This window comes from Mya arenaria, chromosome 4 (genome assembly GCF_026914265.1).
Source record: "Mya arenaria isolate MELC-2E11 chromosome 4, ASM2691426v1".
Taxonomy (NCBI): domain Eukaryota; kingdom Metazoa; phylum Mollusca; class Bivalvia; order Myida; family Myidae; genus Mya; species Mya arenaria.
The window spans coordinates 63,039,419-63,053,038 of NC_069125.1; positions in this window are offsets into that span (position 1 = coordinate 63,039,419).

Here is a 13,620-nt window from a genome sequence, read left to right on the forward strand (position 1 = left end):
CTTCATGGGTCAACATTTCACGAGTGAACTGACCTTATGAAGTCCGAAATGCGCAATATTCAGCCTTTGATTTTCAAACTTGAAAGTATGAATATGATAGATATAGAGTGGGTACCGAGGATGTTTGTAATGGGTTTTACTTTTATTTTTATAGGAGAAACACAGGTCTTTAAGAAATATGTATTAAAGAAAGGTTCAATTCAATAAGGCCAAAGGGAAACAAAGAGGAGGAAATCAAATACAATGGTAAATCATGCAATAGCATATTGAAATCATTTTCGATTCAGTTCCGTGAATATTTATTTCTTTAATCGGCTACACCGAGCACTGGGCTTGTTGGCGAGGTCACAAATGCTGGCCCCTGCGCCGGCATCCACGAAGCCGAACGGTCCGTTACAGGGGCATTTTCGGTGTCGCTGGCCGGTCCCCGGGATTCTCCATTGAAGACGGGCCAATAAGGGCAGTTCAGCAGTTGCAAACTCCAAGATTTCCACCATCTTCATCACATCCGTCGCCAAGTCTCGGTGCTAAATTTAAAAAAAAAAGAAGAAGACAAAGTATTCTGAGGAAACTGTCCATTACAGACACACGCATCGCCAACGTCCTGTTCTGGGTGGCAACACCACTCTCCCGTGAGACGGGGATTCCGGTATTTCTATGATTGTGAGACGGGGATTCACGTATTTCTATGATTGTGGGAAGGAGATTCCCGTATTTCTATGATTGCGAGAAGGGGATTCCGGTAATTCTATGATTGTGAGAAGGGGATTCCCGTATTTCTATGATTGTGAGAAGGGGGTTCCCGCATTTCTATGATTAAGAAGGGGATTCCGGTATTTCTATGATTGTGAGACGTGGATTCCGGTATTTCTATGATTGTGAGAAGGGAATTCCGGTATTTCTATGATTATGAGAAGGTGATTCCGGCATTTCTATGATTGTGAGAAGGGGATTCCGGTATTTCTACGATTATGAGACGTGGATTCAGGTAGTTCTATGATTGTGAGACGGGGAGTCCGATATCTCTATGAAAATAAGACGGGGAGTCCGGTATATCTATGAAAGTGAGACGTTGTTTCCGATATTTCTATGATAAGTGAGACGTTGTTTCCGATATTTCTGTGATTGTAAGAAGGGGATTTTGGTATTTCTATGATTGTGAGACGTGGATTTCGGTATTTCTATGATTATGAGACGTGGATTCCGGTATTCCTATGATTGTGAGACGTGGATTCCGGTATTTCTATGATTGTCAGACGGGGATTCCAATATTTCTGTGATTGTGAGAAGGGGATTCCGGTATTTCTATGAAAGTGAGACAGGGATTCCGCTATTCTATGATTGTGAGACGTGGATTCCGGTATTTCTAAGATTGTCAGACGGGGATTCGGGTATTTCTATGAGTGTGAGAAGGGGAGTCCGGTATTTCTATGAAAGTGAGAAAGGGATTCCGTTATTCCATGATTGTGAGACGTGGATTCCGGTATTTCTATAAAGGTGAGACGGGGATTCCGGTAGTTCTATGATTGTGAGAAAGGGAATCCGGTATTTCTATGATTGATAGACGTGGATTCCGGTATTTCTGTGATTATGAGAAGGAGATTCCGGTATTTCTATGATTGTGAGACGTGGATTTCGGTATTTCTATGATTATGAGAAGGGGATTCCGGTATTCCTATGATTGTGAGACGTGGATTCCGGTATTTCTATGATTGTGAGACGTGGATTTCGGTATTTCTATGATTATGAGAAGGGGATTCCGGTATTCCTATGATTGTCAGACGTGGATTCCGGTATTTCTGTTATTGTGAGAAGGGGATTCTGGTATTTCTATGATTGTCAGACGAGGATTCTGGTATTTCTATGATTGTGAGAAGAGGATTCCGGTATTTCTATGATTGTGAGAAGGGAATTCCGGTATGTCTATGATTGTGAGATGGGGATTCCGGTATTTCTATGATTGTTAGAAGGGGATATTGGTATTTTTATGATTGTGAGAAGGGGATTCCCATATATCTATGATTGTAAGAAGGGGATTCCGGTATTTCTATGATTATGAGACGTGGATTCCGGTATTTCTATGATTGTGAGACGAGGATTCGGGTATTTCTATGATTATGACAAGGGGATTCCGGTATTTCTATGATTGTGAGAAGGGAATTCCGGTATGTCTATGATTGTGAGATGGGGATTCCCGTATTTCTATGATTATTGAAGGGGATATTGGTATTTTTGATTGTGAGAAGGAAATTCCCATCTATATATGATTGTAAAAAGGGGATTCCGTATTTCTATGATTGTGAGAAGGGGTTTCCGGTATTTCTATGGTTGTGAGCAGAGTATTCCGGTATTTTTATAATTGTGAGACGGGAATTCCGGTATTTCTATGATTATGAAAAGGGAATTCCGGTATTTCTATGATTGTGAGAAGGGGATTCCAATATGTTTATGATTGTGAGAAGGGGATTCCGGTATTTCTATGATTGTGAGAAGGGGATTCCGATATGTTTATGATTGTGAGAAGGGGATTCCGGTATTTCTATGATCGTGAGAAGGGGATTCCGGTATTGCTATGATTGTGAGAAGAGGGTTCCGGTATTTCTATGATTGTGAGACGGGGAGTCCGGTATATCTATGATTGTGAGACGTGGATTCCGGTATTTCTAAGATTGTGAGAAGGGGATTCCGGCATTTCTATGATTGTGAGAAAGGGATTCCGGTATTTCTATGATTGTGAGAAGGGGATTCCGGTATTTCTATGATTGTGAGAAGGGGATTCCGGTATTTCTATGATCGTGAGAAGGGGATTCCGGTATTTCTATGATTGTGAGACGGGGAGTCCGGTATATCTATGATTTTGAGAAGGGGATTCCGGTATTTCTAAGATTGTGAGAAGGGGATTCCGGCATTTCTATGATTGTGAGAAGGGGATTCCGGTATTTCTATGATTATGAGACGTGGATTCAGGTAGTTCTATGATTGTGAGACGGGGAGTCCGATATTTCTATAATTGTGAGAAGGGAATTCCGGTATTTCTATGATTGTTAGAAGGGGATATTGATATTTTTATGATTGTGAGAAGGGGATTCCCATATATCTATGATTGTAAGAAGGGGATTCCGGTATTTCTATGATTATGAGACGTGGATTCCGGAATTTCTATGATTGTGAGACGAGGATTCCGGTAATTCTATGATTGTTAGACGTGGATTCCGGTATTTCTGTGATTGTGAGAAGGGGATTCTGGTATTTCTATGATTGTGAGAAGTGGATTTCGGTATTTCTATGATTATGAGACTTGGATTCCGGTATTCCTATGATTATGAGACTTTGATTCCGGTATTTCTATGATTGTTAGACGTGGATTCCGGTATTTCTGTGATTGTGAGAAGGGGATTCCGGTATTTCTATGATTGTGAGAAGTGGATTTCGGTATTTCTATGATTATGAGACTTGGATTCCGGTATTTCTATGATTGTGAGACGTGGATTCCGGTAATTCTATGATTGTTAGACGTGGATTCCGGTATTTCTGTGATTGTGAGAAGGGGATTCTGGTATTTCTATGATTGTGAGAAGTGGATTTCGGTATTTCTATGATTATGAGACTTGGATTCCGGTATTCCTATGATTATGAGACTTGGATTCCGGTATTTCTATGATTGTTAGACGTGGATTCCGGTATTTCTGTTATTGTGAGAAGGGGATTCCGGTATTTCTATGACTGTGAGATGAGGATTCTGGTATTTCTATGATTGTGAGACGATGATTCGGGTATTTCTATGATTGTGGGAAGGGTATTCCGGTATCTCTATGATTGTGAGAAGGGAATTCCGGTATGTCTATGATTGTGAGAAGGGAATTCCGGTATGTCTATGATTGTGAGAAGGGAATTCCGGTATTTCTATGATTATGAGAAGGAGATTCCGGTATTTCTATGATTGTGAGACGTGGATTTCGGTATTTCTATGATTATGAGAAGGGGATTCCGGTATTTCTATGATTGTGAGAAGGGGATTTCCGTATTTCTTTGATTGTGAGACGTGGATTCCGTTATTTCTATGATTGTGAGAAGGGAATTCCGGTATTTCTATGATTGTGAGAAGGGGGTTCCGGTATTTCTATGATTGTGAGAAGGGGGTTCCGGTATTTCTATGATTGTGAGAATGGAATTCCGGTATGTCTATGATTATGAGATGGGGATTCCCGTATTTCTATGATTGATGAAGGGGATATTGGTATTTTTATGATTGTGAGAAGGGGATTCCCATGTATATATGATTGTAAGAAGGGGATTCCGGTATTACTATCATTATGAGACGTGGATTCCGGTATTCTATGATTGTGAGATGTGGATTCCGGTATTTTTCTGATTGTGAAAAGGGATTCCGGTATTTCTATGATTGTGAGACGGGGATTCCGATATTTCTGTGATTGTGAGAAGGTGATACTGGTATTTCTGTGATTGTGAGACGTTGCTTCCGGTATTTCTATGATTGTGAGAAGGGGTTTCCGGTATTTCTATGATTGTGAGAAGGGAATTCCGGTATTTCTATGATTGTGAGACGGCGATTCCGGTATTTCTATGATTGTTAGAAGGGGATATTGATATTTTTATGATTGTGAGAAGGGGATTCCCATATATCTATGATTGTAAGAAGGGGATTCCGGTATTTCTATGATTATGAGACGTGGATTCCGGAATTTCTATGATTGTGAGACGAGGATTCCGGTAATTCTATGATTGTTAGACGTGGATTCCGGTATTTCTGTGATTGTGAGAAGGGGATTCTGGTATTTCTATGATTGTGAGAAGTGGATTTCGGTATTTCTATGATTATGAGACTTGGATTCCGGTATTCCTATGATTATGAGACTTTGATTCCGGTATTTCTATGATTGTTAGACGTGGATTCCGGTATTTCTGTGATTGTGAGAAGGGGATTCTGGTATTTCTATGATTGTGAGAAGTGGATTTCGGTATTTCTATGATTATGAGACTTGGATTCCGGTATTTCTATGATTGTGAGACGTGGATTCCGGTAATTCTATGATTGTTAGACGTGGATTCCGGTATTTCTGTGATTGTGAGAAGGGGATTCCGGTATTTCTATGATTGTGAGAAGTGGATTTCGGTATTTCTATGATTATGAGACTTGGATTCCGGTATTCCTATGATTATGAGACTTGGATTCCGGTATTTCTATGATTGTTAGACGTGGATTCCGGTATTTCTGTTATTGTGAGAAGGGGATTCCGGTATTTCTATGACTGTGAGATGAGGATTCTGGTATTTCTATGATTGTGAGACGATGATTCGGGTATTTCTATGATTGTGGGAAGGGTATTCCGGTATCTCTATGATTGTGAGAAGGGAATTCCGGTATGTCTATGATTGTGAGAAGGGAATTCCGGTATGTCTATGATTGTGAGAAGGGAATTCCGGTATTTCTATGATTATGAGAAGGAGATTCCGGTATTTCTATGATTGTGAGACGTGGATTTCGGTATTTCTATGATTATGAGAAGGGGATTCCGGTATTTCTATGATTGTGAGAAGGGGATTTCCGTATTTCTATGATTGTGAGACGTGGATTCCGTTATTTCTATGATTGTGAGAAGGGAATTCCGGTATTTCTATGATTGTGAGAAGGGGGTTCCGGTATTTCTATGATTGTGAGAAGGGGGTTCCGGTATTTCTATGATTGTGAGAATGGAATTCCGGTATGTCTATGATTGTGAGATGGGGATTCCCGTATTTCTATGATTGATGAAGGGGATATTGGTATTTTTATGATTGTGAGAAGGGGATTCCCATGTATATATGATTGTAAGAAGGGGATTCCGGTATTACTATGATTATGAGACGTGGATTCCGGTATTTCTATGATTGTGGGACGGGGATTCCGATATTTCTGTGATTGTCAGAAGGGGATTCCGGTATTTCTATGAAAGTGAAAAAGGGATTCCGGTATTCTATGATTTTGAAACGTGGATTCCGATATTTCTATGATTGTGAGAAGGGGATTCCGGTATTACTATGATTATGAGACGTGGATTCCGGTATTTCTATGATTGTGGGACGGGGATTCCGATATTTCCGTGATTGTCAGAAGGGGATTCCGGTATTTCTATGAAAGCGAAAAAGGGATTCCGGTTTTCTATGATTTTGAGACGTGGATTCCGATATTTCTATGATTGTGAGAAGGGGATTCCGGTATTTCTATGAAAGTGAGAAAGGGATTCCGGTATTCTATGATTGTGAGATGTGGATTCCGGTATTTTTATGATTGTGAAAAGGGATTCCGGTATTTCTATGATTGTGAGACGGGGATTCCGATATTTCTGTGATTGTGAGAAGGTGATACTGGTATTTCTGTGATTGTGAGACGTTGCTTCCGGTATTTCTATGATTGTGAGAAGGGGTTTCCGGTATTTCTATGATTGTGAGAAGGGAATTCCGGTATTTCTATGATTGTGAGACGGCGATTCCGGTATTGCTATGATTATGAAAAGGAAATTCCGGTATTTCTATGATTGTGAGAAGGGGATTCCCGTATTTCTATGATTGTGAGAAGGATATTCCGATATGTTTATGATTGTGAGAAGGAGATTCCGGTATTTCTATGATCGTGAGAAGGGGATTCCGGTATTTCTATGAATGTGAGACGGGGATTCCGGTATATCTATGATTGTGAGAAGGGGATTCCGGTATTTCTAAGATTATGAGAAGGGGATTCCCGTATTTCTATGATTGTGAGAAGGATATTCCGATATGTTTATGATTGTGAGAAGGGGATTCCGGTATTTCTATGATCGTGAGAAGGGGATTCCGGTATTTCTATGAATGTGAGACGGGGATTCCGGTATATCTATGATTGTGAGAAGGGGATTCCGGTATTTCTAAGATTATGAGAAGGGGATTCCCGTATTTCTATGATTGTGAGAAGCGGATTCCGGTATTTCTATGATTGTGAGAAGGGGATTCCGGTATTTCTATGATTGTGAGAAGGGGATTCCGGTATTTCTATGATTATTAGAACGGAATTCCGGTATGTCTATGATTGTGAGATGGGGATTCCAGTATTTCTATGATTATAAGAAGGGGATTCCGGTATTTCTATGATTATGAGACGAGGATTCGGGTATTTCTATGATTGTGAGACGGGGATTCCGGTATTTCTATGATTGTGAGAAGCGAATTCCGGTATGTCTATGATTGTGAGGTGGGGATTCCCATATTTCTATGATTGTTAGAATGGGATATTGGTATTTTTTTGATTGTGAGAAGGGGATTCCCATATATCTATGATTGTAAGAAGGGGATTCCGGTATTTCTATGATTATGAGACGTGGATTCCGGTATTTCTATGATTGTGAGAAGGAGATACCGGTATTTCTATGATTATGAGAAGGGGATTCTGGTAGTTCTATGATAGTGAGACGGGGAGTCCGATATTTCTATGAACATGAGACGGAATTCCGGTATTTCTATGGAAGTGAGACGTGGATTCCGATATTTCTATGATTTTGAGAAGGGGATTCCGGTATTTCTATGATGATGAGAAGGGGATTCCGGTAGTTCTATGATAGTGAGACGGGGAGTCCGATATTTCTATGAACATGAGACGGGAAGTCCGGTATTTCTATGGAAGTGAGACGTGGATTCCGATATTTCTATGAATTTGAGAAGGGGAATCCGGTATTTCTGTGATTGTGGGAAGGGGATTCTGGTATTTCTATGATTTTGAGAAGTGGATTTCGTTATTTCTGTGATTATGAAAAGGGGATTCCGGTATTTCTATGATTGGGAGAAGGGGATTCCGGTTTTCCTGTGATTGTGAGAAGGGGATTCCGGTATTTCTATGAAAGTCAGACAGGGATTCCGCTATTCTATCAATGTGAGACGTGGATTCCGGAATTTCTATAAAGGTGAGACGGGGATTCCGGTAGGTCTATGATTGTGAGAAGGGGATTACGGTATTTCTATGAAAGTGAGAAAGGGATTCCGGTATTCTTTGATTTTGAGGCGTGGATTCCGATATTTCAGTTATTGTGAGAAGAGGATTCCGGTATTTCTATGAAAGTGAGAAAGGGATTCCGGTATTCTGTGATTGTGAGATGTGGATTCCGGTATTTTTATGATAGGGAGACGTGGATTCCGGTACTTCTATGATTGTGAGAAGGGGTTCCGGTATTTCATGATTGTGAGACGGGGATTTCGATATTTCTGTGGTTTTGAGAAGGGGATTCCGTTATTTCTATGATTGTGAGAAGGTGATACTGGTATTTCTGTGTTTGTGTGACGTTGCTTCCGATATTTCTATGATTGTGAGAAGGGGTTTCCGGTATTTCTATGATTGTGAGAAGGGAATTCCGGTATTTCTATGATTGTGAGACGGCGATTACGGTATTGCTATGATTATGAAAAGGGAATTCCGGTATTTCTATGATTGTGCGAAGTGGATTCCGGTATTTCTATGATTGTGAGAAGGGATTCCGGTATTTCTATGATTGTGCGAAGGGGATTCCGGTATTTCTATGATTGTGAGAAGGGGATTCTGGTATTTCTATGATTGTGAGAAGGGGATTTCCGTACTTCTATGATTGTGAGAAGGGGATTCTGGTATTTCAATGATTGTGAGAAGGGAATTCCGGTATTTCTATGATTGTGAGAAGGGGATTCCCGTATTTCTATGATTGTGAGAAGGGGATTCTGGTATTTCAATGATTGTGGAAGGGGATTCCGGTATATCTTTGATTGTAAGAAGGGGGTTCCCGTATTTCTATGATTATAAGAAGGTGATTCCGATATTTCTATGATTGTGAGAAGGGGATTCTGGTTTTTTATGATTGTGAGAAGGGGATTCCGATATTTTTGTGATTGTGAGAAGCGGATTCTGGTATTTCTATGATTGTGAGACGGGGATTTCGATATTTTTGTGATTGTGAGAAGCGGATTCTTGTATTTCTATGATTGTGGGACGGGGATTCCGATATTTCTGTGATTGTGAGAAGGGGATTTCGGTATTTCTATGAAAGTGAGAAAAGGATTCCGATATTTCTATGAAAGTGAGGAGGAGATTCCGGTATTCTATGATTTTGAGATGTGGATTCCAGTATTTCTATGAAAGTGAGACGTGGGTTCCGGTATTTCTATGATTGTGAGAAGGGGATTTCCGTATTTCTATGATTGTGAGACGTGGATCCCGGTATTTCTATGATTGTGAGAAGGGGGTCCCGGTATTTCTATGATTATGAGACATGGATTCCGGTATTTCTATGATTGTGAGAAGATGATTCTGGTATTTCTATGATTGTGAGACGGGGATTTTGATATTTCTGTGATTGTGAGACGGGGATTTTGATATTTCTGTGATTGTGAGAAGGGGATTCCGTTATTTCTATGATTGTGAGAAGGTGATTCCGGTATTTCTGTGATTGTGAGACGTGGCTTCCGGTATTTTTATGATTGTGAGAAGGTGATTCCGGTATTTCTATGATTGTGGGAAGGGAATTCCGGTATTTCTATGATTGTGAGGTGATTCCGGTATTTCTGTGATTGTGAGACCACTTACGGTATTTTTATGATTGTGAGAAGGGAATTCCCGAATTTCTATGATTGTGAGAAGGGGGTTCCGGTATTTCTATGATTGTGAGACGTGGGTTCCGAAATTTCTATGATTGTGAGAAGGGAATTCCGGTATTGCTATGATTGTGAGAAGGGGGTTCCGGTATTCCTATGATTGTGAGACGTGGGTTCCGAAATTTCTATGATTGTGAGAAGAGGATTCCGGTATTTCTATGATTGTGAGACGTGGGTTCCGAAATTTCTATGATTGTGAGAAGAGGATTCCGGTATTGCTATGATTGTGAGAAGAGGGTTCCGGTATTGCTATGATTGTGAAAAGGGGGTTCCGGTATTACTATGATTGTGAGAAGGGAATTCCGGTATTTCTATGATTGTGAGAAGGGGATTCCGGTATTTCTATGATAATGATACGTGGATTCCGGTATTCTTATGAATGTAGTAATAATAAAAGTAATCAATGCTCCGAGTTGCAAGTAATAGTAATCAATGCTCCGAGACAGCAAATAATAGTAATCAATGCTCCGAGTTGCAAATAATAGTAATCAATGCTCCGAGTTGCAAATAATAGTAATCAATGCTCCGAGTTGCAAATAATAGTAATCAATGCTCCGAGTTGCAAAAAAAAATAATTAGTAATCAATGCTCCGAGTTGCAAATAATAGTAATCAATGCTCCGAGTTGCAAATAATAGATATCAATTCTCCGAGACAGCAAATAATAGTAATCAATGCTCCGAGTTGCAAATAATAGTAATTTATTCTCCGATTTGCAAAGAACTGCAATCGATGCTCCGAGCTGCAAATAATAGTAATCAATGCTCCGAGTTGCAAATAATAGATATCAATTCTCCGAGTTGCAAATAATAGTAATTTATTCTCCGATTTGCAAAGAATTGCAACCAATGCTCCGAGTTGCAAAATAAAAGCCGTCAATGCACCGAGCTGCAAATTATAGTAATCAATGCTCCGAGATGCAAATTATAGTAGTCAATGCTCCGAGTTTCAAATTATAGTAATCAATGCTCCGAGATGTAAATAATGGTAATCAATGTTTCGAGTTGCAAATTACAGTAATCAATGCTCCGAGTTGCAAATGATAGTAATCAATGCTCCGAGTTGCAAATAATAGTAATTTATTCTCCGATTTGCAAAGAACTGCAATCAATGCTCCGAGCTGCAAATAATAGTAATCAATGCTCCGAGTTGCAAATAATAGATATCAATTCTCCGAGACAGCAAATAATAGTAATCAATGCTCCGAGTTGCAAATAATAGTAATTTATTTTCCGATTTGCAAAGAATTGCAACCAATGCTCCGAGTTGCAAAATAAAAGCAGTCAATGCACCGAGCTGCAAATTATAGTAATCAATGCTCCGAGATGCAAATTATAGTAGTCAATGCTCCGAGTTTCAAATTATAGTAATCAATGCTCCGAGATGTAAATAATGGTAATCAATGTTTCGAGTTGCAAATTACAGTAATCAATGCTCCGAGTTGCAAATGATAGTAATCAATGCTCCGAGTTGCAAATAATAGTAATCAATGCTCCGAGTTGTAAATGATAGTAATCAATGCTCCAAAATGCAAATAATAGTAATCAGTGCTCCGAGTTGCAAAAAATAAGAAATCAATGCTCCGACTTGTAAATAATAGTAATCAATGCTCCGAGTTGCAAATAACAGCAATCAATGCTCCGACTTGTAAATAATGGTAATCAATGCTCCGAGTTGTAAATGACAGTTATCAATGCTCCGGGTTGTAAATGATAGTAATCAATGCTCTATGATTAATCAAAGCTCAATAAATCAAAGACTTAAATAATAATCAATGCTCTTCGAGTAATAAAAGCACAATTAATCCTGGATTTAGAGTTAAGTATTGGGCCAGAAATCTGTAATGAGATTTCACATAAATATTAGTCCTATGGAGTAAAGAAAAGAAGTCTAAGTATTTTATACAAACTTTATTTGAAAACTTATCTCTGTCAACAAAATGTACGTACAAGATGAAATGAATAGAAAGAGACCTATGTTATGAACTTACAATGTACATGTACATGTAGATACCAATAAAAGTACCATGTCCCAAATACTTCATTTGGATATATGACTTTCTAAAAGTACTGCACCACAAACTACATACTTTTACATACATGTATACATGTACATGGTGCTCAAATAATGATTGTGAGAAGGGGATTCCCGTATTTCTATTATTGTGAGAAGAGAATTCTGGTATTTCTATGATTGTGAGAAGAGAATTCTGGTATTTCTATGGTTGTGAGACGGCGATTCCGATATTTCTGTGATTGTGAGAAGGGGATTCCGGTTTTTCTGTGATTGTGAGAAGGGGATTCCGGTATTTCTATGAAAGTGAGACAGGGATTTCGCTATTCTATGATTGTGAGACGTGGATTCCGGTATTTCTATAAAGGTGAGACGGGGATTCCGTTATTTCTATGATTGTGAGAAGGTGATACTGGTATTTCTGTGATTGTGAGACGTGGCTTCCGGTATTTCTATGATTGTGAGAAGGGGGTTCCGGTATTTCTATGATTGTGAGAAGGGAATTCCGGTATTTCTATGATTGTGAGAAGGGGATTCCGGTATTTCTATGAAAGTGATAAAGGGATTCCGGTATTCTATGATTGTGAGACGTGGATTCCGATATGTCTGTGATTGTGAGAAAGGGATTCCGGTATTTCTATGAAAGTGAGAAAGATATTCTAAATGTCAGTTTGCGACTGGTTGCCGACCATCAGGTGCTATTTGCGACTTGCGATTTTTGATGACACGCAAGTTGCGAAAAGATCGGCATATTTGCTTCGTCGCAGTCGAATTTTGCAATGCGACCATTAATGAAACGGGGCCAAAGGCACCCTCGCAGAAACCAGTTGCAGAATAAGACAAAGTATTCTGAGGACACTGTCCATTACAGACACACGCATCGCCAACGTCCTGTTCCGGGTGGCAAGACCACTCTCCAGTGAGACGGGGGTTCCGGTATTTCTTTGATTGTGAGACGTGGATTCCGGTATTTCTATGATTGTGAGAAGGGGATTTCCGTATTTCTATGATTGTGAGAAGGGGATTTCCGTATTTCTATGATTGTGAGACGTGGATCCCGGTATTCCTATGATTGTGAGAAGGGGATTCTGGTATTTCTATGATTATGAGACGTGGATTCCGGTATTTCTATGATTGTGAGAAGATGATTCTGGTATTTCTATGATTGTGAGACGGGGATTTTGATATTTCTGTGATTGTGAGAAGGGGATTCCGTTATTTCTATGATTGTGAGAAGGGGATTTCCGTATTTCTATGATTGTGAGACGTGGATCCCGGTATTCCTATGATTGTGAGAAGGGGGTTCCGGTATTTCTATGATTATGAGACGTGGATTCCGGTATTTCTATGATTGTGAGAAGATGATTCTGGTATTTCTATGATTGTGAGACGGGGATTTTGATATTTCTGTGATTGTGAGAAGGGGATTCCGTTATTTCTATGATTGTGAGAAGGTGATTCCGGTATTTCTGTGATTGTGAGACGTGGCTTCCGGTATTTTTATGATTGTGAGAAGGTGATTCCGGTATTTCTATGATTGTGAGAAGGGAATTCCGGTATTTCTATGATTGTGAGGTGATTCCGGTATTTCTGTGATTGTGAGACCACTTACGGTATTTTTATGATTGTGAGAAGGGAATTCCCGAATTTCTATGATTGTGTGAAGGGGATTCCGGTATTGCTATGATTGTGAGAAGGGGGTTCCGGTATTTCTATGATTGTGAGACGTGGGTTCCGAAATTTCTATGATTGTGAGAAGGGAATTCCGGTATTGCTATGATTGTGAGAAGGGGGTTCCGGTATTTCTATGATTGTGAGACGTGGGTTCCGAAATTTCTATGATTGTGAGAAGAGGATTCCGGTATTGCTATGATTGTGAGAAGAGGGTTCCGGTATTGCTATGATTGTGAAAAGGGGGTTCCGGTATTACTATGATTGTGAGAAGGGAATTCCGGTATTTCTA